General features: G+C 44.0%; 1 pseudogene; it reads left to right on the top strand.

Annotated features, from left to right (window-relative positions):
* Positions 1 to 10,463: 10,463 nt before the first annotated feature.
* Positions 10,464 to 23,533, top strand: LOC141110663 (trypsin-3-like; annotated as a pseudogene).
* The last annotated feature ends 2,294 nt before the right edge of the window (positions 23,534 to 25,827 follow it).

Raw genomic sequence — 25,827 nt, forward strand, 5'->3', positions numbered from 1 at the left:
ACTGGTTATATGTTCTTAAAGTACCTGAATTATCTATCTTCTTAATTGTGTCAGCCATCAAGTTATATGCATGATAAATGCATGAAAGGTAGTGTGGGTCTCTGGCTATAACCCTTATGACTTCCATCACAATTTGAGTGACTAGCATAAATTGGGTATAGGTACACTAAACCTGTGAGCCCCCTGGGGGTGTGTTCATGATGGCCTGGGTTCACTGGAAGTGAGTTTAATGACACTGGATGGTATTTAGTCCCACAGAATATTAGCATAATTTGAGGAAGAACAGGTACTGCAGGTAACAACTCTGGACGGAAGGTGAGTATTGCAGCCAGTGCTTCTTTTTTTCTTTAGATACTGGGGCTTTCCTTTTTCAAAGATGAAGGTAGGCTTTAAAGTGCCGTTTTAGTTTACCAATCCCCTATTTAAGCTGGTCACTCAAATGCTGAGGAAAGTCATAAGGGTTATAGCCAGAACCTGGAAGTCCCCCACACTACCTTTCGGGTTAGTCAAGCACCAGGTTTCTCAGGTAATTTTGAAATGAGAAACTTACAGCTATACGAACAGACACTATGAAAAAAATTCTCAAAAAGGGTCGAGCCCTACTACTTTCGACAGAGACTCCCTGACTATCTGAAACTAGAACACATAATTTTGCTCTAAAGCAGGGCTCTCAAAACTTTCTAAACAAAGGGCCAACTTACTGTTCTTCAGACTTTAAAGGAGCCAAATTGGAACAGTGGGGGTAGAAAATGTATCGGTATCAGTGAGAGTAAACAATGCCTCAGGCTGGTGACCGGTGGGAGTAAAAAAATGACATGGTGCATGTGGTCAGTGGAAGGAGGAATATTGTCTTGTATCAGGGAGATAAATAGTGCCCCATCATTTATATTAGTGGGGGAGTTATGTTATAAATAAAGTGAGAGGGAGACGAGGGAGACTACTTATGCATGGTTAGAGGCAACCACAGAACACAGTCCAGGTTCAAGCACCACCATCCAAGTGGACCCAGAGGGAGAATAAAAAAGTGGCGAGCGGCCTTCTTACAGGCGCCGTATACAGCTGATTTCCAACTATCCGGCTTCGGCTATTTCCGCCGGTTCCTACTGCGCAGGCGCAGTGCCTGCGCAGTAGATGGGGGTCCTTATACGCTGAGGGGAACTTTCTCGGCAGAACACCGGCATCCCAAGATAGTGATGTAGGAGTAAATCAGCCCTTTTATATCTTCTTCCAGCATTCTGTTCTCCTCTCCTGTTGCAATCTGGTAGTGGTAGTTCAGGCCAGTCCTGCTGGAATTGAAGCCCCAGTATTCTGAACTACACATCCCACAATGCTTTGCTCTGAGTTTTGTCTCAAAGGAAATGACACATGGAGTCCAAGCTAACACTAGAGGGAGATGTCTTCATGTTAATAACACTGTAAACTGTCCCTAAATTTCAGGCAAAATAGTCAGCTCCTGGCTACATAGATTCACACAGGAAAGCCCTATTTTGAGTCCATTCAAAGTCCTTATTTTAACTGAAGCCCCAATGAAGTTTCTTCTGGCCTCAGAAATGTGTTAGCTTGTTTTTTTTGTTTTGTGTAATCCAATACATTGATTTGAACTATTATCATTTGGTCTGGCACTCCTTGGTGCATGCTTTTAACTGAATAAAGCATGAGAGCAAAGATACTACCATTTGCAGATGGAAAGCTCAGCTACTGTATATTTCCTTACTACAGGTTTCCTTTAAAAAACAAAAAAAAAAAAAAAAAAACCAAACCAACCCAAAAAAAGCAGTGGCGGAACTACCGGGTTCGCAATGGTCGCACTTGGGACCGGGCCCTGGAGTTCCACCACTGTGAGGGGCATCTGTTCTGCCACTGTGGGGGGGCATTCGTTCCACCACTGTGGGATGTGGGGGCCAGGCCGCTCATTGTGGCTGAGGGGAGGCTGAGCATTTGCTGTCACTTGACTACCCGCCTATCCTCTCCGCCCATAGCTGCAGACAGAAGCTATGTCGGAAGGTGGAAACTGAAGGAGAAAGTCAGCTGACCAGCTGATGGCCAGTAGAGTGAAGGAGGAGCTCTCTGCTGTGCGAGGAGACCCCTTTTACTGATTGCATTCCCCCCTCACCACCACTGCCTTTTACTGATCCCATCCCGCCCACCATCACAACTGATGTCATCCCTATCGCCCCAACCCCATCACCTCTGCCACTGATCGCACCCCCCTCACCACCACCGCTGCCTTTTACTGATCCCATCCCATCCCCCCACCATTACCACTGTTGTAATCCCTACACCCCCCATTACCTCTGCCACTGATCTCATTCCTATCCTCCCCTACCACCACTACCACTGATCTCATCCCTATCCCCCCTACCACCACTGATCTCATCCGTTATCCTCCCCTCACCACCACTAATCCCATCACCTCTGCCAGTGATCCCATCTCCCACACCATCACTGCCACTCATCCTATTCCATCCTCCACCATTACCAACACAGCTGCCACTGATCCCATCCCTTCCCCCTACCTACACCACCGCCACTGCTTCCACTGATCCCCCCCCGCCACTGCTGCCACTACCACCACCGCTGCCACTCATCCCATCTAACCACCACTAACACCGCCACTGATCCCATCCCCCCCACTATTGATCTCATCTGTATCCTCCCATCACCACCACTAATCTCATCACTATTCCCCCCTATCACCTTTGCCTGTGATCTCATCCCTATCCCTCCATCACTGCTGCCACTGATCCCATTCCCCCCACCACCATCAGTGGACTGATACCATCCCCCTAGCCACCACTATTGCCACTGATCTCATCCCCCCCACCGCCCTCAGTGGACTGATCCCCCGACACCACCACCACAGTTCCCATTCACTACAAGCACTGCCATTGATCCCATCTCCCCCACCATCTCTGCCACTCATCACATTCCATCCTCCACCACTACCAGCACCGCTGCCACTGATCCCATCCCATCCACCCTCCAACACCACCACCACTGCTACCACTGATCCCAACCCCCCCACTGCTGCCACTACCACCACCGCTGCCACTCATCCCATCCAACCACTGCCACTGATCCCATCCCATCCCCCCACCACCACACCACTTATACCATTTCATTCCCCCACCATCACTGATCCCCTCCCATCACCACTACCATCGCCTCTGATCCCATCCCATTCCATTTTCGCACCACCACCGCTGCCATTAATCCCATCTCACCACAACTACCACCACTGCTGCCACTGATCCCACCCCCCCACAACCACTGCCACTCATCTCATCCCACCACTACTACCACAACCACTGCCACTCATCCCATCACCACTCATTCCATCCCACCACCACTCATCCCATCCCCGCTGCCAATGATCCCATTCCCCCCAACCACTACCACCACCGCTGTCACTGATCCCACCCCCCCATCGCTGCCACTTATCCCATCCCACAAACACTACCACCAATCCCATCGCCCTACCACCACCTCTGTTGCCACTGATCTCATCCCCCCTCACCACCACTGCCACTGATCCCATCCCACCACCACCACTACCACTACCACTGATCTAATCCCCCACCACCGCCACTAATCCCATCCCCCACCACTGCCACTAATCCCATCCCATTCCCCCACTGCCACTGATCCCATCCCATCCCCCCACCACCACAGATTCCATGCCCCCAGGGAGTGGTGGGGGGCATATAGAGGAACTGATGCCCTCCATTTTTCTCCTGCACCCGCTGAAAGCTAGTTTCTCCTCCTCTTCCTTGGCATTCATCGGCTGCAGGAGGAAAAGGGAGGACATCGGTTTCCCTATATGCTGCCCCTCCTATCCAGGTCTTGCTGTCCCCAGGCTTCAGGATCAGTGAGAAGGGCCCCAGGCTCCAGGGGTCAGTGGGGCCCTTGATTGTTTTTCACCAGGGGGGCCCTGAAGGTTCTAATTACGCCTCTGCTCCAAACCATATTAGTTTCTGTTTAAACCACAATTGAAATCAAAGGTTTTGCACAGAGCAGCCAGATCCTCCTCTTCTCAATCCCCCACGGTGCTCTTGGTCCCTCCCCCCTACTAAACGCCCCCATAGCAAATAGTTTGCTCTGGGGGCACCCGTGGGTGCTCGCTCCTGAGCTGCCTTTGTGTCTGTGAGACACACAGAGTGCGGCTCAGCCCTGCTCCCTCCTTACTGGCTGTGATTGACAGCAGCTGGAGCTGCTTCTTCTCTCGTGTATATCGCTGGATTGGGATCGGGCTCAGGTGAGTATAAGGGGAGCTGCGCACTGAAGGATCTTTTGCTAAAAATACATGAAGGTAAAAAAGCTTCAGCCTTTAGAATCACTTTAAATGAATGCGAATTGCATGCTTCATCTGTGTAAATATAGTCAATGGCACACTTGCAAGAATGCATTGTTTTTAGAGTTCGTGCTATGGCATCAGTCAGCAAAACATGAGAAACTTGACTTTTCCAAACAACATCAGTCCTAAACATTGTCCTTCAGTCACAGATGTACTAGAAAGTGCTCCAAGTTTAAAGCGGTTGTATAGTCATTTTTTTTTCTTTTACCTACAGGTAAGCCTATAATAAGGCTTACCTGTAGGTAAAAAAAATATCTCCTAAACCTGTACCGTTTAGGAGATATTCCCCTTGCTATGAGCCGCTGACTGCAGCGGCGCATGCGCACAGGGGATTATCAGCTGAAGGCCCGGTGTTCTGCTGAGAAAGTTCCCCTCGGCGGATAAGGACCCCCCTCTACTGTGCAGGCGCAGTGTTTGCGCAGTAGGAGCCGGCGGAAATAGCCCAAGCCGAAAAGAATACAAATCAGCTGTACACGGCGCCTGTATGAGGGCCCCTCGCGGGCTCGCTTCGCTCGCCACGCTTCGGGCACGGCCTAGCTTCGCTCGGCACTTTTTTATTCCCCCTCTAGGTCCACTTGAATGGTGGGGCTTGAACCTGGACCTAGACTTGTTGCCCCTTCTGGTCATTAAGCAGCCCACTTTCTGATGCTACTTACCTTGTTATTTCAGAAACCCTAGAGCATCCGCCCCTGAAGAAGTGTATTTCACAGAAACGCGTCGGGCACGATGGATGCAGCCCTTGTGCGCTTTTTAGGATTCTATTTTTATGAAATATTTGTGTATTTATTTATTACATCATCATGGTCTGTGATTTTTTATATGTACAATCTCTACATGACATACGTGTTAGCTACTTATTACTGGAATGTAACGCTGCTTGTTTTTTGTGCATGTGCATGTATATAGGCTATGCCTGGTGCATATGCACCGGCAACCTTTTATATGTTGAAGGTATATATCAGCATAAATCACATGTAATAAATTGTATTTTACTCTCATCCCCAATCTGTCAACTGTTTCATTTAAAGTCCCACTTCCCCCCCTTTTTTTGTCTCTCTGAATCCGGGATGGAGGCAATACTCCAAGCCTCACTTAAAGTCCCACTCCTATTTTTTACTTGAAACCCGGGATGGAGACAGTTGACAGTAGCAGGCAGTTTTCCCCTGCCTGGCTTTTTTTGGGGTATTAATATGTTTTGGTGAACCTAGGGTGGGAGGGGATGGCAGTTTGTTGCGACCGGTGTTTGTGCAACCATATGTTAGTTATTCATTGCTGGAATTTTGTATTACGAATTTTTTTTTTTTTTGTTGTTGTTAATATTTGGTGCGTATGCACAGGTAGCTTCCCACATATAACCAGCATACCAGCATGAATCATATGCAACTAAGTATACTTTTATTTTTCTGTCAACTGTTTCATTTAAAGTCCCTTCTCGTTTCTCTGAATTTGGGATGGAGGCACTAGGTTTTGCCTCACTCAAAGTCCCACTCTTCTATTGATACTTGATACATGGGATGGAGACAGTTGACAGTACCAGGCAGCCACCTTCTGCCTAGTCTTGTCTGCATATCTACAAACCCCTTTGGTTTGCATGCACCGGTCGCGGCGATGTGTCGTTTCCCACCCTGGGGTACCATATACATTCCCCAGCATGGTGGCCGGTTTTGGGCCAATCCTTGTTCCATATCCGGAGCTGCGATGCGCTCTGCGGGCCCCTCCCACCCCCCCCACGTCCACCCCAAGTGGGGTTGGTTTGGTGTTGGGGGTCGGGTGGGCGCCGCACATCGCATCGGCGTCACGCTCCACTCCCGCACACGACGTCATCGTCTGGCGCCGTTGCGCGGAAGTGAACTTTTTCCATCTCGCTGGCATGGTTGGACGTGACAGCGCCTGTCATGGGCGGACTTTCACGGCCTGGGCAGGGGCCACGCCTCTTGCCTCGTCAGCCTTACGTGACGTTGGCGGCAATCACCGACGCAGATGAGTTGCATATCAGGTGTCTCCTTTCGTGCAGTCCTTTTCTCCACTCACACACAAATGCCGCATTGATGTAGACGCTGTATTCTTTTTGGACAAATTTCTTTTGGACCATTTTTGTTTCCAGCAATCTAAGGTACTATATTTTTGACCATTCTTTCCAAAGTTATCTACTTTCCCAATACCTTCCCCTTTTTGAGTTCCCACATCTCTGGTATATCTTAGTGGACTTATCTATCCATTTCAGATATTCCTCACCATTTGAAGCTCATGGTCACCATATTGCGGAAACAATATGCACCAAGTGGAAGATACCTGTGTGCGACTGTCGTATGTTGGTGTCTCTGTTGCCTCAGCTCCGGAAGGGGGCAGTGTTTGTTGACCCGATACCTGCACTTCACCACAGTTTGGCCACGTATGTAAATCTCTATAAACTGACTTGTTGCCCCTTCTGGTCATTAAGCAGCCCACTTCCTGATGCTACTTACCTTGTTATTTCAGAAACCCTAGAGCATCCGCCCCTGAAGAAGTGTATTTCACAGAAACGCGTCGGGCACGATGGATGCAGCCCTTGTGCGCTTTTTAGGATTCTATTTTTATGAAATATTTGTGTATTTATTTATTACATCATCATGGTCTGTGATTTTTTATATGTACAATCTCTACATGACATACGTGTTAGCTACTTATTACTGGAATGTAACGCTGCTTGTTTTTTGTGTATGTGCATGTATATAGGCTATGCCTGGTGCATATGCACCGGCAACCTTTTATATGTTGAAGGTATATATCAGCATAAATCACATGTAATAAATTGTATTTTACTCTCAACCCCAATCTGTCAACTGTTTCATTTAAAGTCCCACTACCCCCCCTTTTTTTGTCTCTCTGAACCTGGACCTAGGGCGAAGGCGCCGTGTACAGCTGATTGAAGTTTCTCAGCTTCGGCTATTTTCGGCAGCTCCTAGTCATTCGTACTGCGCAAGCGCTGCGCCTATGCAGTACAGGGGGGTCCTTATCCGCCGGGGGAACTTTCTCGGCAAGACACCGGCAACTGCCGGACCTTGCCGGGAAAGAAATCTCCCGCGCGCATGCGCAGGAGTGATGACATCGCGGCTCCAGCCACTCACAGCGCTGGAGCCGCGATACCCGGAAGACACGCCGAGGCAACATGTCAGCTACCTTGGCGTGGACCAGGTAAGATACCGACGCCTCGTTCTAAGGTAAGTATTTCATAATGAGCTAGTATGCGGTGCATACTAGCTCATTATGCCTTTTGCCTTACAGGGGTTAAAAAAAAAAAAAAAAAAATGTCAGCGGGTATACAACCGCTTTAACTTCATTTTGTCACCCTGTGGTAGTTTGGCGAACTATGAGAGCACACTGGACCCTGTAAAAGAACTAACTTTGTAAGCCTGTTGGTGTGCTACCATATCCTCTGCAGTCCCCTGCAGGGAGTCTTTTAGGTCCACGTGGCGAGTCACTGATTCCTTATTACACACATCCATGGCTGCATGAGAAAGCAGAATCTATCTGCGAAAGTTCAGCTATCACCTGCCATCCTCCCTACTAGAAAATATTTTGATACTTTTACTATGATCTTTAGACATATACTATATTACCAAAAGTATTGGGAAAACTGCCTTTACACGCACATGAACTTTAATAGCATCCCAGTCTTAGTCCGTAGGGTTCAATATTGAGTTGGCCCACCCTTTGCAGCTTTAACAGCTTTAACTCTTCTGGCAGGGCTGCCCACAAAGTTTAGGAGTGTGTCTATGGGAATGTTTGACCATGTAGGGGACCCCCCCTCCTACATTTCACTTAAAAAAATCTCTGAGTGTTGATGGTGCGGTATTAAAAATTGAAAGCCAACTATCACAGCGCATCAACGTCACGCCTCACATGCCGGGCGTGCAGCGTCCTTGTGCAACACTGGCGGAGTGATTTACATCTGCTAGCATACTGAGGAGGTTGGTTTGGCGCCAATTGCCAGGCGGTTTAGTCACTCTGGTGATGGCACCCCCCCTCTCTTCTTGCAGGTCTTCGTGACGTTGGGGGTTGTGCCTTGGCGGCGCCACCGTATATAGGCATCATCCGAAGTTGAGTCAAACACACAGGACGTTTTTTCCTGGACACTATGCACAACCTGGACTGTGGTTCTCACTTTCCAGCATTAGGTATTATCACATCATTTGACCTACACAAGTCACTATTTAAGTTGTCTTTTTTACTCTCAGTATATATATTTTTTTAGCTTTTGTTGGTGTTCTACTTTCTCACCTCCCTTCACTTTCTCGTTTTATCTTATTTTAATTTCCTTTCATTTTTCCTTTTCTTTTCTTTTTCTTCTTCTTTTTTTCTTTTCCTTTTTCTTTCTTACACTCACTTTTCATTATCTGTACCTGTTACATTACCCATGTACTTACATTATTTTGTTTACTTACAACACTTAATACATGCATTTTTACAGAGGTCCTAATTTGGGGTTCATATTCCGATTATATACCAGGGTTAACTCATGGACACATACCCACTTCGGATGCTGTTTGTGTTTGGTTGTCACCACCGTGCACACTGCCACAGTTTCTGGAAATGTCCCCGGTTGGCTTTCAATTCTCAATACCTCACTATCAACACACAGAGATTTTTATAAGTGAAATGTAGGAGGGGGGGTCCCCCATTTTTTTTTATTTTTTGTTTCTGCTAGATTATTCAGAGATGTATGCATCTCATTCATAGAGGTATACTACAGGCTTGCTCCTGAGGAGTGGCTAAAATCCATGAAACGCGTTGAGCTATCAACTACCGTATTTAATATTAATCATGGGTCAACCAGAGACTTTTTTGATAAGTTGTTTATTCAACATATGACAAATATATTTATTAATTTTTTCCATCTTACTTAATCTCATTATCTATACTGACATAAATTAGTAAGGTCAACAGGTTGCCTAGGTATCAACTGCATTATGTGTATATGTATATTTATGAAATTTCGCTGGTTTGTGTATCATTATGTAGTGCTTAATTGTAAATTTGTTATAAAGATTTTTATTATTAAATCAAAAAGTGTAAAAATTTTACATAAGAGACTATATGTTATGAACCAATAAATGTGATTTCTATATTCATCAATAGACTCATTTGCTACTGTGTGCTTCATGTAAAGTCCCATTCCTCGCTCTTTCCCCAATACTAATAGGGATGAAGGCATGGGACTGTTAGGCCACTGCTTCATTCAAAGTCCCAAAAACCCCTTTCCTTGTAACAAACATGTTATACTTACCTGCACTGCATTAGTTTTGCACAGAGCAGCCCTGATTCTCCTCTTCTGGGGTCCCCCACCAACTTTTCTGGCTCCTCCTCTCTTCAGAGTGTCCCAAAAGCCAACTGCAAAGTAAAGTATAAAGTGCACCTATAGCAAAGTAAAAAAAACTTCTGCCTTTAGAACCACTCACTTCCTGCCCAGGACTACATGTCCCATGAGGCATTGCTCCTCACACATTCGCAAGTTCCCAGGCACTTACTGGCATGTATGGACGTGTACTGAGCTGTATGTGTGCTGCACTGTATTTCCTGATATGTAAACAAATAATGCATTCTGCATGCAGGCCAACTAATTGGCTGGCACCGAGTTGACACCGATTTTCATAATCGATTAGTTGTCAATTAATCGACTTGTTGTTTCGCCTCTATAGCGTATGTACAAACACTAAGATATCAATAGGGGGATAGGCAGTTGAATGTATATGGATGATGCTATGACACGTAACCAGTGACCAGTCTTAATGTGTTTCTAATAAAAATGTATGGATTTTAGAAAAATACATTGTGACTTTTCTGACCCTCTCATAAATATACGCATTTCAAAAGTCCTTATCACTGTTTGCAACAGACTTTTGACGTAAGCCATAATTTTGATATTTACTTACGTGGGATGTGGTGCAGAGTTATAAATAGATGGAGAATTAGCACCTTTAAATATTTAACTTTATTTCACCAAATATTCTTCAAGTTTATATATAGAAAATATACCCCAAATAAATAAGAACCAAACAAGCTGATGACAAATGTACGTAACTGTCACTGTTTCCTAGGTAGTAGCCAACATTTCAATGCAGATAATGTGGGAATGGTCAGATGTCTGGAGGTGAGTCATGGGAACGGACAATCTGTTCACTCTGCAGACCTTTATAAACCTTGTCCGGAGCTGACAACGGTCCATTCAAAATTTCAGCAACTCAAAGAAGAAGAGTTACCATCAGCTCACTATGCTTTATATCTGGATATGCATGTTCCTGGGGCTTGCAGGTAAAACCTACAGTAATCATTGTCGCACCTCATTATCATTTCTGTTGTAGGTTAGAAATTGTTTGGTCCTAAAGTGTAAGTATATCCAAAACATTTTTTACAGTTTTGGATATAATGCAGAAGGATTAGAAACTTAATTTTTTTTTTTGCTGTAGGTGTCCCTGCTAAGTAGATTCACCTTCTCTATTTGTCCTAGGCACCAATGCCACCAAGATAGTGTTGGGAGACTCAACATTTTAAAGTTGTCATCAGAACAAAAAGGAAAAAGGGACATTTTTCAAAGGGGACAGCCGGCCCAGTGACCACTGCCCAAGTGGATAATTGCGCTCACTTGGGGAGATTTACACTCACTATCTGTTGCATTCCTGGGACAAGAAGGGAAGGTGAATCTCCTGATGGGATACAGACAAAAAAATAAAATGGCAGATATAGTAACCATTTCCTACATTCTACAGAAAGAAAAATAGCTATACATACAATTATATACATACGTACGTACAATATGCATATAGATTACCATCGGCTTTCAAAATCACTGTAAACATGGAGGTCAAAGGTATGGTGAAAAAATTATAAAAATAACCTTGAAATGCTTACAGAGGAGATAGCCCACCTGCTCAGGGCTTCTTGTTTTCATGCAGAAGGTTGGATTCTCAAATATCAGACTCTTTCCCTCAAACAGCAGAGCAAAGCAAAAGGTGTACTTTAATCCCCCCCCCCCCCCCCCCAACCCACAGAAGCACATACTGACCATTCATTCACTCCCTCTTCACACAGTTTAGCTGCTGGGAACAAGAGGAGCTGCCCTGTCAATGCACATAGTCATTCAAGTTGTAGGTGACCCAAGGTTATGGACTCTGCTGATGTGACAAGTCCAGTGCTTGGTGATTTTCCCAGTATTCTCACATAAAGTCAGTATGCATAAACATCCATACCCCAAATACCTGGAAGTATTTTGTTTGCTCTTGCTGGCTGAACATAGCAGCGGGGGAGCAAAGGGAAGGTAATTGTATGCTCTTGGGAAGAGGGAGTAAACTATACATTTTCCCAAAAGTTGCACCTCTACAATTAAGCTCAATGTGGGATCTGAGCTGAAGCCTGACTTTTATTTACCTTACATTGGAGTTGAATACAGTGTGCGGCGGCACCTGCATGCCATGTTTCCCAAAAGTTGGCAGCAAACTTTGGGTTCTGTTTCACTAAGTATCTGTAAATAAACTCTTTTTGATTTCTTTTCAGCTGCTGCTCCTTCGTATGATGATGATGATAAGATTATTAATGGCTATGAGTGTGCCCGTAATTCCCAGCCTTGGCAGGTATATTTCACTGTTCTTGGAGACCAATGGTGTGGTGGATCCCTCATCTCATCACGGTGGATCATATCTGCAGCTCATTGCTATCAGCCGTAAGTTCTGTGATTTTTCTTTGTAGAGTGGTAATACTTGGCAATACAGAATACAGATCAAGCCAGTGGCTTGGGCTGAAATGGATTGGGTTTCTGAATAGGATCAAAGAATCCTAGATTAGCCATAAAATGTAGTTGTCTGAATAATCATACCAATGGGATATCCCTCCATTACCCTGTAGTCACACCCACTGTTAAGTTCATTTTAGGCAGCCTGTCTACTGTAGTAGTACCCGCCTTAACACAGTTATAGTACATGTTGATCCTGCATGTAATTCCAGTATTTTTTCACTTTTTTATCAGACCAAGTAATCCAGCAAAAGTGGAAGCTAGAAAGGTTTGGATAATCCATTTAACACTGACAGGGCTGGTTACAATGGCTGGCTTCTGTTCCTTTAGTTTAAAATTTCAAATCATTAAAAAATCTAATACATCAATTTAGATATAGAACTATGCCCACAAACCAAATGCCATTTTATGTCTATGGTTTATTTAATATATTGCCTTATATAATATTTATGATGCTTCTGAGTAGTGCAAGTAGCCACAAAGTCACCCAATACCGAAAATAGGATTGAGTATAATGATTAGAAACAAGTCAATATTTAACTGAAAGAGCAAAGCTGGCTGAGAGATTCTGCTCATCTTTTTTGCAATATCAAAAGAGGAATATTTAGTGGGTGGTGTTGAAAGGGACTTTATTTATAGCCAAGGCATGGTGGCCTAGTGTACCATGGTTTTTGTGCTACCAGAAAGACTTGAGGTAGCAAAACACAGTCACACCCTCTACACCTCAACTTTTAATATCCAAAGTCCTGCAAAATTATTAACGGTGAAGAATATCCAAAGCTCTATTGGCCATGCTACTGCTGTGGGTCACAAATTCACTTCGTTCTGCACTCCTGTGACCCATATTCAGCTGACAGCAGGCTAAAGCTCACTGTTGATGTCAAAGAGACTGTCTAGGCTTTCCAGGGATACCAACAATAATGTTGGTATACACCCAGATGCTCAGCATGCTGCTGAGAGCCTGACTCAACCACTTTCGCCCCCAGCCCGACGCTCCATTGAGTTCTGAAGGGGCAGAGTACAGTGCGGTGACTGACAGGACCCAAGAACTGAGTGAACAGGGGTCTTTGATCACTCAGTTCTCAGTGTTTGAGCTGGTGGGGGACAGCTGCAGCATCAGATTGATTCTGCAGCCATCTAGGTACCGTATTTTCCGGACTATAAGGCGCACCGGATTATAAGGCGCACTAGCAATGATCGGCTGTTAATGGGGATATTTCCATATATAAGGCGCACCGGACTATAAGGCGCATTTAATGAAACAAAACTCTGATGCGGTACCGTAAGTCAAATTTTATTCAACTCTTTAGCAATAACCATAAAATGGTCTATAACAATAACTCTTAACACTGTTCAGTTAAATACAAAACCAGACACTAACTTTTTCACTTTATTCTTCAATAACTCTTAACACTGTTCAGTTACCGGTGAATACCGTACAAAACCAGACACTCACTTTTTCACTTTATTCTTCTCCCGCAAATCCATCAAATTCTTCATCTTCAGTGTCTGAGTTTAACAATTGGGCCATTTCGGCATCAAGCACGCCCGTATCCCTCTCATCATTCTCATCAGTATCCGAGTCAGGCTCGTTGCTGTCATCGGTACCGGTACTTAGCTGTTCAGTGATAATTCCGGACTTCTTGAAAGCTCGGATTACACTGGTGACTGATACCTTCGTCCAGGCATCCACGATCCACTGGCAGATAGTGGCCTAACTCGCCCGGCGTTGCCTCCCTGTGTTGGTGAATGTGTGTTCGCCTTCTGTCATCCAATGCTCCCACGCAGCTCGCAATTTAACTTTAAATGACCTGTTGACACCTATATCTAGTGGCTGCAGTTCTTTGGTTAATCCACCCGGAATGATGGCAAGCTCCGAATTAGTTTTCTTCACTTGGGCTTTGACAGTATCTGTCAGATGGGCGCGCATGGAGTCACAGACCAATAGGGATGGAGATTTGTGGAAAAAGCCACCCGGTCTCTTGACGTAAACCTCTCTCAGCCACTCACTCATCTTCTCCTCGTCCATCCAGCCCTTCGGGTTAGCCTTGGTGATGATGCCAACCGGGAACCTTTCTTTTGGCAGAGTCTTCCTCTTGAAAATTACCATGGGTGGTAGTTTCTGGCCATTAGCCTGGCAACCGAGAACTACAGTGAAGGATGACTTCTCGTTTCCTGTAGTGCATATAGATACCGTACTGGTCCCTGTTCTCTCGACAGTACGGTTTACAGGGATATCAAAGGTAAGGGGGACCTCGTCCATGTTGGTGATGTGCTCTGGCCGGATCTTCTGTTCATTGATCTTGTTCTTGCAGTAGGTACGAAAAATGGCCAGCTTTTCTTCGTAATCCTTTGGCAGTTGCTGTGACATAGTGGTTCTTGTGCGGATAGAGAGATTCCGCCTTTTCATGAAACGGAAGCACCAAGAGGGATCTCCTCGAAAGCCGTTGATCTCCATGTCGCGTGCGATCGCTGTTGCTTTGAGTCGAATAGAGACAGTAGAGACACTTCTACCTGCGGTTCTCTGTTCAATAACCCACTGTTCAATTTTGTCCTCCAACTGTGGCCATCTTGCTTTGTTTCCTCGGAAACTCAGTTTGGTCTTCTTTACCTGGCGCAGGGCATCTTCTTGCTTCCTCCACTTCCTTACCATTGATTCATTAATGTTGAATTCTCTCGCAGCTACTCTATTTCCATGCTCTACTGCATGACTGATAGCCTTCAGTTTGAAATCCGCATCATAAGCATGTCTCTTAACAGGAGCCATTTTTGGGGCAGCTAGTACAGTATAGAAAATGAACGAATATATGTGCACACCTCCTGACTACGATGGCCGTAATGCCCAATCCAAGAAGTGCAGCTTCGTAGGATTACCAAAGCTAGGAAGCTGCACTGCTTGGATTGGGCATTACGGCCATCGTAGTCAGGAGGCGTGCACATATATTCGTTCATTTTCTATACTGTACTAGCTGCCCCAAAAATGGCTCCTGTTAAGAGACATGCTTATGATGCGGATTTCAAACTCATCGCTATCAGTCACGCAGTAGAACCACCTGAGAGAGGTTTACGGTACGTCGGTTTACGGTAAGAGACCGGGTGGCTTTTTCCACAAATCTCCATCCCTATTGATCTGTGACTCCATGCGCGCCCATCTGACAGATACTGTCAAAACCCAAGTGAAAAAAAACTAATACGGTGCTTGCCATCATTCCGGGTGCATTAACCAAAGAACTCCAGCGATGTCAACAGGTCATATATAAGGCGCACCGCATTATAAGGCGCACGGTCGATTTGTGAGAAAATTTAGGGCTTTTAAGTGCGCCTTATAGTCCGAAAAATACGGTAAGTATGGATGTTTATTTTCTTTCATTACTGCATTTCTCTATTAAATTGTTTAGCCATGAATGATATTTATAGAAATCCTCTACATTTTGCACATTATCTGTAGTCACCCTTTAATTAATGGAGTATATTGATATCTAAAGTTCCTATTTATTCTTATATCCAACTTATACAGGCCCCAGTACCTGACTGCTCACCTTGGGGAACATGATATTAGTAAACAAGAGGGGACAGAACAGCGTATCCAGGTGGAAAAGGCTATAAAGTACCCCAGTTACAACGATAAAACCTTAAATTATGATTTCATGCTGGTCAAACTAGCTGAGCCTGCCCAGTTCAATAAGTACGTTCAACCAATCCCAATAGCCACATCCTGTCCAACAGTGGGAAGTCAGTGCCTGGTGTCAGGCTGGGGGAACACAAGAATCATTGGAGGTAAGTTCATTGTCTGGGCCTTATATACAATTGTTTTAAAGCTGAACTTTATTCCGTAAAAACATCAAATGCAGTTAATCCAAAGACCGAATCATAAATAATTACCCAAAATAAAATGACCTGTTTTAATATCAGGACTGTATACCCTGCATGGCAATAGACTGGGAGAGAAAAGGCGAGGCTGAGGCTGTGTTGCATTGCAGATGCTCTGACTACAAACATGCTGAAAAGAGAAAACAGCAGAATGATGACTTTAGCGTCAACACATACGCATTGCTGAACGACTGATGTTTATGTGCTGCGCGTGCTCGCTGCAAGGGAAATAATTGGCAATGAGTAAATTCAATCAGTGCACACAAAAAATGCATAACATTCCTAAACAATCCCAAAATCTATAAAGTTTTAAATCCATTCCTATTGTAAAATTGCATGCACTTATTGATTACTGGGGTTATAGAGCATTTGACCCAATTAGCGCAGCTGCTGCAACTTTGCTTCCAGAGTTCTGCTCTTCTTTCTTGTTGTATGAATATCCTTTCTTTTTATTCTATGTTCAAAATAAGATCTTATAGGCCTTATCTTCAATGCTAGTTCCAAAGCTTGCACTTCAAATGGATGGAAGATGTATGTGTTTAATTTATTGACTTGGAACTGGTAGTCTAAGCATTATTTAAGCCATAATGTTCTGCAATGCCAGACATGGTAGGAAAGGTCAATCACCAATGAGCACAACACAAAACTAAATATTGCTCCAAAGCAAACCACCGCAACCTGTACTGAAAAAGCCTTAACCCTAATAATGTGGTAATTTACAAAATTAATTGCACAATAGCCCTGATCAATAAGATTAACCCATGAACCTCATTCCCTGTAAGAATTAGAACAGTGGTTCTCAACTCCTGTCCTCAGGACCCACTAACAGGCCAGATTTTAAGTATTACCTTGGAGAGATGTAGACTAGAATACTGCAATCACTGAGCAGCAAATGATACCACCTGTGATGTATTTCAGTTATCTTGCAAACCTGGCCTGTTAGTGGGTCCTAAGGACGGGAGTTGAGAACCACTGAATTAGAAGAATGTGTGTCATTCATAATGCCTCTGGAGATAACTACTATTAAAATCTAATACCTCAACCATTCCCTACCATGATTCATTGCATATACACTACTCAAAAAAAAATGAAAGGAACATTTTTTAATCAGAGTATGGCATCAATTAAATTAAACTCCTGGGATATTGATCTGGTCAGTTAAGTAGCAGGGGGGGTTGTTAATCAGCTTCAGCTGCTTTGGTGTTAATGAAATTAACAACAGATGCACTAGATGGGCAACAATGAGACAACCTCCAAAACAGGAATGGTTTTACAGGTAGAGGCCACTGACATTTTTTTCCCTACTCGTCTTTTCTGACTGTTTTTTTACTAGTTTTGCATTTGGCCAGGGTCAGTGTCACTACTGGTAGCATGAGGCGATACCTGGACCCAATAGAGGTTGCACAGGCAGTCCAACTCCTCCAGGATGGCACATCAATATGAGGTATTGACAGAAGGCTTGCTGTGTCTACCAGCACAGTCTCAAGAGCATGGAGGAGATTCCAGGAGAGAGGCAGTTACTCTAGGAAAGCCAGGACAGGGTTGTAGAAGGTCCGTAACCCATCAGCAGGACCAGTATCTGCTCCTTTGTGCAAGGAGGAACAGAATGAGCACTGCTAGAGCCCTACAAAATGACCTCCAGCAGACCACCGGTGAGAATGTGTCTGAGCAATCGGAAACAGGGGTGGCCTGAAGGCCCAACATCTTCTAGTGGGCCCTGTGCTCACTGCCTGCCACTGTGGAGCTCAATTGGCATTTACCATTAAACACCAGTATTGTCAGGAAAGGGGATCACCGCTCCAGGTGGAAATCTGGATATAGTACTCTCCTCAGAACTGGAACACCAGGTGCCAGCTAAGCATATAGCAACATGAGGCAAAAAGGAAGTTCTGGACAGCCGCACTCCAGAATATAGCCTTTGTTTGTGTTTGTGAAAAGTCTAACAGATACAAGCTACCACAAAAAATGGGACAAACGAACTGACGCATTTCACACTTAACAGTGCTTAGTCATAGCTATGACTAAGCACTGTTAAGTGTGAAACGCGTCAGTAATTTGTCCCATTTGTTGCTGTTTCTTGTATCTGTTGAACTTTTTACAAATAGAGGCTATATTCCGGAGTGCGGCTGTCCAGAATGTCCTTTCTGCCTCACCAGAATTGTCAGGTCGGCCACTGGCGCCCTGTGCTTTTCACAGATGAGAGCAGGTTCACCCTGAGCACATGTGATGGATGTGAAAGGGTCTGGTGAAGCTGTGGAGTACGCTATGCTGCATGTAACACTGTTCAGCATTGCCGGTTTGGTGGTGGATCAGTGATGGCCTGTGGAGACATATCCATGGAGGGACCTCTATAGGCTAGACAATGGCACCCTGACTGACATTAGGTATCGGGATGAAATCCTTGGACCCATTGTCAGACCCTACATTGGTGCAGTGGGTCCTGGGTTCCTCCTGGTGCACAACCATGCCCAGCCTCATGTGGAGAGAGAGTATAAAGCCAGTTCCTGGAGGATGAAGGAATGGCCCCCACACTCCCCTGACCTAAATCCCATAGAACACCCCTGGGACATTATGTTTTGGTCCATCCGACACCACCAAGTTGCACCTCAGTCTGTTCAGGAGCTCAGTGATACCCTGGTCCAGATATGGTAGGAAATACCCCAGGACACATCCATTGTCTCATCAGGAGCATCCTCCAACGTTGCCAGGCATGCATACAAGCACGTGGGGGCCATACAAACTACTAAGTACCATTTTGAGTTGCTGTAATGAAATTTCAACAAAATGGACTAGCCTGCTGCATTTTTCATTTCCATCAAACAATGTGGCATCCTTTTGACATTACCCAGTCCATATCAGTATTGATATCCAGCATATTTTTCCCCATTGAGATCTGATGCATTTTCAAAGTGTTTCTTTAATTATTTTGAGCAGTGTAAATACTCTAGATTTTTAACAGCAATTATAACTTCATGAAATTTTAAGATTATTAACCATAAATCAGCACAGGACTTGCCTACACACGATCAACCAAAGTCCGACGGATTCGTATGTGATGATGTACGACCGGACTAAAACAAGGAAGTTCATAGCCAGTAGCCAATAGCTGCCCTAGCGTCGGTTTTTGTCTGTTGGAATAGCATGCAGAGGAGCGGACTTTTTGACCGGACTCAAATCCGTCGGACAGATTTGAAACATGTTTCAAATCTAAGTCCATCAAACTTTTGAGAAAACAAAGTCCGCTGGAGCCCACACACGATCGAATTGTCCGACGAAATCCGGTACGCCGGACCAAGTATGCCGTAAAGTCCGATCGTGTGTACGCGGCATTACATACACTTTATGCAAAGGCTATTGCTGTGCCCTGAAATGCACAGTTTGACTTCAAAGGAGTTGGGGTTCTTTATTCTTTGGTTTATGGTCCTGGTTCCTTGAAAGGTTTTTGTTTTTTTCACGCTTTCTCTGCCACCATTTTTTTGGGCGATTTTAGTAGAAGAGGGAAGAGTTAGATATTGTCAGGTCTTTATTGCTGTCAATTTCCCTTTGCAAGCTTATTTACACGTTCTGTATTGTCACCAGGACAGGAAAGTCTCCTTAAATACAAAACTAAACAAAATTATTTTAGCTGAAACTCCACATTAATTAAAATACATATTTAAAAGAAAAATGGCTCTGGTCATCTCCCAAAATAACGTAAATGATAATGTAAAAATGTTGACATCACCTATATCTTAAATTACACTGCATTGTAGTTAACAATATATTGTACTTTTTTTTCAGTGCAATATGCTACAAAATTACAGTGTCTTGATCTCCCAGTTTTGTCAGACTCCAGCTGTAAAGCATCTTATCCCAACCAGATCACTACAAATATGTTTTGTGCTGGTTACATGGAAGGTGGCAAAGACTCATGCCAGGTGTGTATTAAAGACAAGTATAAATATGAATATTCATATGTCTTTATATTCTATTTTTAGGATGGTAAGTATATCCATAGCAGACCATATGGCTGCTATAGGACCAATGGCAGAACTACTGCCTGGGCTATGGGGCCCCTGGGTAGAGAGGGACCTGGTCAGGACCAGAAGGGGTAAGTTAAAGCAGAATTAAACCCATCAATTTTACTGTTTCCCACTTTGAATATAACTGTCACAGTTGATTGTTCAATTAAACCTAACTGTCAAGCCATCAAATGGCTGGTGTCATAACTAATCTCATGTGCAGCACTGTGGCAACTACAGATCAAACCGAAACTAAGATGGCAGCTTCTTTGGCTGTAAAGGATAAGAGGGATTAGTTGAGCTTGCTAGTGTTGTGATGTTATTCCAGTCCCTCTTTTCTGTCAATGTGAGGCAAGTGCAGGACCCGGAGATGCGGAATAATCTCCTCCCAAGATGAATATAATCATTATCACTGCCAAACATGAAGCTGGGGAAAGGGGATTGTAATTACACTGTGCATTTGTAACCCTCTTTCCAAAACTTCATTGGTGGCAGTGTAATTTAGGCTGCTGCTGGGGATAGAGAGATATAATCAGGGCTGAGCCAAGAGGGGGCAGTAAGAGCTGTGAGCTGGGGGGGTTGGGGTCGGGCAGGGAAGATCTATTTGCCTCCCAGACCTATCCAGACCTCCATCACCACAGTACAGCGTAAGATTTGATGGCTCATCTGTTTGTCACTTGTTTCCTGCCGTCATTTGTAAACACAGAAGCCAGAAGAGGAATCACCTGTATACTGCTTTTATTTGTAAACACAAAAGCCAACAGAGGAAGGCTTCCATTACTACTACTGCTGTGGCTCCAACTGATGACATCTATTGCAGAAGGCAGAGCAAGTGAGTAATGGAAGACTTTTGCTGCCAGCTTCTCTGTTTACAAATAACAGTAATGCTCTGATGAGATGTCAAATCCTGTGTTGTCTGAGCAGCACTGAGTTCAAATGGAAAAGGTGGGGTTGACATATACTCCCATGCAGTCATAACATTATGAAGACTGACAGGAAAAGCGAATAACATTGATTATCTCCTTACAATGGCATCTGAAATTGGGTGGGGATGAATTGGGCCAGAGGCGGCTCTCTAATTAGGCGGTCGCCTAAGGCCTCGCACTCACAGGGGCCTCGCGGCCACCTAATTTGCCTGTTCTCAATCACTGAAGTTGACGCCGGCGGCACCGCCTACCCCCACTGGGACTCTATGGCTTAGGAGCTGACAGACAAATCAGATACTGCCCGCAGCCTGAGGATGTCTCAGGATTTAAGCCACTTTGACCCATTCGTCTAGCCATTACAATTTAGCCCTTGTCAGAGATACTCCAAAATTGCAGCTCTTGTGGTATGTTCCCTGTTTGCAAGGACAGGACTTACTCAAAGCGATCCACAGAGAGAAAAGCCTTTGATATTGTGAATATCAAATGATGCCTCTTCTCATTGAGTTGACCTGTTTTTTTTATATCAGTAAGTCTTCATATTTTCAATCTATGTAGCCGAATATGTGTTTACATCTGTATTATACTGTACATATTTATGGGGTAGACCTCTAAGCTCAATTACACGTAATGGGAACCCATTTATGTATTTGCACTGTCTATCTGTGTTACCGGGGGCTGGCTCTAAAACAGACTTCTATTTTGGTATGTAGCCATCAAAGATTTTCCAAAAAAGAAACCAGACATGGAACAGTATTCAGGTTGTAGACCTAGTTGGCTCCTTACCCCAGTGGCTGTGGAATAGGTAGCTTCCTGCTTCGGATATGGCATTCCCAGCAGTGTTCTTAAGTTTACAACATAATAGAGATTGCGGTCATACATATCGTTTTCTCAATTTGCAAATCAGTATATGTGACTATGCAATAAAATAACAGCCAATGCAGGTAAATTAGCGATCAAAACATTAGTTGGCTGGTAAATGGTACCTGAAAGTCAGCCTAAAATAAGAAAAATAGCAGGTATAAATCTTGTACAATGTGGTATTGGTCAAATGCTTTTGGATATCTATCAGGAGAAGGGTATCAGTAAAAAAGCAGGGAAGGAAGTACAACAGGATGGGGGGGATAAAGATAAAGTCATAGGGGTGCACGGTGCAGGGAATGTTCATTATCTCTTAAATCATTTGAACCGAAGTAAAGGGAGGAAGAAGGGGGTATATGATAGTGGGTGGGGGATATGAAAGGGTAGGGGGTAAGGGAAACAAAATGGCCAGGAAAAGGCTTGTTGGCAAAGGGCTCAGAAAGCCCAAAAGAAGATAGATGATAAGTAGGAGAGGTTAGCAGAGGAATGGATTGGATCCAAGTTAGACATCCAAGAGTTGTTTAAATTCATCTGTAAAGGAAAATTCTGTCCAGTAGAACAGTGTTACGGAACTTGGCATCCATGCCCTTGAGGGAACTAGCCAAATAGTCAAGGAGCCTGATACTCTCAACAGAGAAAAGCCAATGTTTTACTGTCAGAGAGAAGGAAGATTTCCACAGAGCCAGCATGCAGGAACAGGTCACATTATCCAAGTATCTTACTACTGATTTCTTGTAGGGTTTTAAAGGGAATATATTGTGGTACAGCAGGAACACCAGTGTTTTAGGGGGCAGTATGTTTAGTGAAAATCTGAACAATGGTGCAAACTTGTGCCCAAACCTCTGAAGGATTTGGCAGGACCAGGAAATATGAAGCATTTCTCCGGGTGTGTTGCCACATCTCCAACGAGACTCTGGGAGAGATGTGTAGAAAGCATGTAATACGTTTGGCAATCCTGTTTAAACTGATTCAGTGGGTGTGCAAAAAGGGTGGCCACAGGCAAGGATTAGAGATTATGAGATATTTGAAGGATTTGTGGGGGACCTAAAGCAGAAAAGTTAGTATTATGCAACAGGCAATATGGGAGATGGGAGTGTAAAATGCCAATTTGAACAAAAGCCAGCTTGAAGAGATGGTCAGGTTTTTGTGCAAGGCTGGAGTTGGTAGGACCAGGCTCCATGGGAGCATATTTAATGGGATATGGACCTACACTACTATAATTTTGAAAGCTTATATTCAGCATAATACATAGCATATTCACTTTTATGGAGGGATAATGTCCTGCTTTCTAACCCTGTTTCTTAAAAATAATCAGTTTTGGGTTAGGCAGGTTTGCCTACACACCATGTGCATAAGAGGTCTTTTGGACCTAAGTGAAGCATTACAATTAAAATTTGGAATTATACAATATAACTGTAATAAATAATTTAATAAATAAAATGTCCCAGCATCTATAACTTTTTTTGCTTAGATTTTGAAGTATAATATTGAATAAACTTTCAGAAGCTGGAGGGAGGTTTATCCAACACAAAAGTAAACACAAAACTTAATTATTAGTGGTCATATCCATTATGTACTTTCCTGTATTGATGTACCTCTATTTTGACAGGGGGATTCTGGTGGACCACTGGTCTGCAACGGAGAGCTGTATGGAGTGGTGTCCTGGGGTAAAAACTGTGCAGAACGTGGATTTCCTGGTGTCTACAACAAAGTCTGTATCTATTCTAACTGGATTAAGAACATTATGGAGAGTAACTGAAGCCTATGTTACACCAAAGCAAATGTATAATAAAGCATAGTACATGTTCCCAGCATCTCTATCTGAGTGTCTGTATTGCTTTTACTGCCTGTGGTTTTTAGGACTTTTGTGTGCATAACAAAATGCAATAAGTCTATAAGCCACCAAGGTTTTTTACACAAGGAGATATATGCTATATTTTCACCAAGTCATGAAGCTGTTGTAGCGATACAGCTAATAACTGAGAATCTGTGTAGCACCCTCCTAGGTAGATGCTAGAAGAGAGTATAGTTTTGGTTCTTTCTGCTTAACAGGAGGACCATTAGGTACATTTTGAATGCTCTCTGCCTACCAGGGAGCAGGATCTATTAGTGAGGTCTGCTCATGGTGCAGCTTAGCTTTTCAGAATTTTTCACACTGATCCAATAGGGAGGCATAATGGACAGTTGGAGGAAACCTGACAAGTGAGAGTACAGGCATTATTACAGCCCTGGCTATTGGAAGAGGAAAGTCCCTTGTTGCATGCTGGGTTACTGTATAAAGGGCACATGTGTTCGGGTTCTTCGGCTGGAGAGTGGGGTCCCGGAGGGAGGGCGGTGGCTGCCCCTCCTCTGTATTAAATGCCATGCGGCCTTGGGCAGTCGACCTAAGGGTCTGAAAGTCAGAAAGAAGCTGAACCCAGAGGTCCTGCAGATCTGATTGGAAGGGAGACACCAGGAAGGATCTGCGTCTGCCTACTATGAGTACAGATCTGTGTCATGGGGCCTGTCCTGTGAGGGCCATCCCTTCAGCTAGAAGAGTCAGTGGACAGGTGTCAGTCAAGGGGATACTAAAGAGTGTCCTGAAAATAAAGTAGTTGCATCAAGTCTGCTGCTAAAGAGAGCAAGAAGACTACATTCTTCCATACAAGTGACAGTATGGTAATAGCAGTGTGTCTGCTTCCACAAGTAATCTGGTGAGGCCAAGTGAGAGTTGTCCTCATCTACTGTGATACGTTCAGTTGGAGTATCCCACTATTCCCTTCTCCCCTCCAAGTTCCACAGTAAATGTAAAAAAAAACCCCAAATACTCAAACAGTCCAGGGTAACGAGCAAACGGGAGTAAGGAGGGATATGTGAAAACCCCCCAGCAACTGTCTGCAGGTAAGGTGCAAGTCCATGCATGCGTCTACTTATATATGCTGAGAAAGTAATGTCACCAGCACACCAGGATCTCCAACTCTACTTAAATATACTGAGACTTTTGTTGGTTATTAACTGGCCTTAGCAGGTATTTCAAAGGATTAACAGGGAGTTTAATACATGCCTGATGAAGCAGCCAACATTTCCATTAGAAGCTCTATTCTTCATTCTTAGACTAGAAGTGATGTGCACATTAAAAAAGAAACCTGCCATAAAAAAAGCATATGACAGTAAAACAAAAAAATTTTGTGTAGCGCTAAAAGTTCAACATGGAAACAATGTCCAACCAATGATGAAAGATATCCAAGAAAAACCTAGAAGAAAGTCCTCCATGTATATAAGACTCATAAGAGTAAATAGTCAATATAAATTCAGTGACTTCGTGTGAGGAACATTTCAAATGTGTGACATCTGGAGTGAACACAGAAGAAACACACCACCACCAACAATGGGTCTACGTGATCTGGTAAGCCTCCCTAAGAGGGCACACGCCCAACTGGGTCAAATCAGGCTTGGGTAGTGAGTGATGGTAGATGTTCCGGAGGGGTGGTGAGGATGGAAATCCAAGAGCAAACCGAGTATTTTCTTGTCCTAATCCAAGTTTCCAGACTTTTACATTACTAATGTCTTTCTTCCTCATCAGACTTTAGGCCATGACACAAAATAAAAAAAGCATGGGGGTACCATTGCTGTGTTTTCCTTCTAAAAATACTACTTAACTGTTTGTCCTGCTTACCCTGTTGCATCAACAATTTCAAAATAACTGATATGAACAAGTATGCAGAAAAGGACTTTTTTTCTGACTTTCCTGATCTGTAGTCCTATCCTCAGTAAGTGACTCACAAAGCAAAATAACCAGAGAACAAGCAGCTTCAGAATGCCACCAGCAATACCAGACTATATATTTCTTTCATACCAGATATAATTGATTTAAAGCTGAAATCCAGGCTAATCATACATTTGTCTAATTTCAACAGCCACAAGCAAGTGTCTTTGTGCAGTAATCCACTATGAAACAACTCCTGCAGTTTGCCTCTGTGCAGGAGCTTCCTGTAATAAAGAAAGATCACTGCTGCTCTCTCTTATTGTGCAGGGTAACTGGTCATGTCTCCACTCCCTCCTGTAGCATCCCAT

This window comes from Aquarana catesbeiana, linkage group LG10 (genome assembly GCF_042186555.1).
Source record: "Aquarana catesbeiana isolate 2022-GZ linkage group LG10, ASM4218655v1, whole genome shotgun sequence".
Classification (NCBI taxonomy): Eukaryota; Metazoa; Chordata; class Amphibia; order Anura; family Ranidae; genus Aquarana; species Aquarana catesbeiana.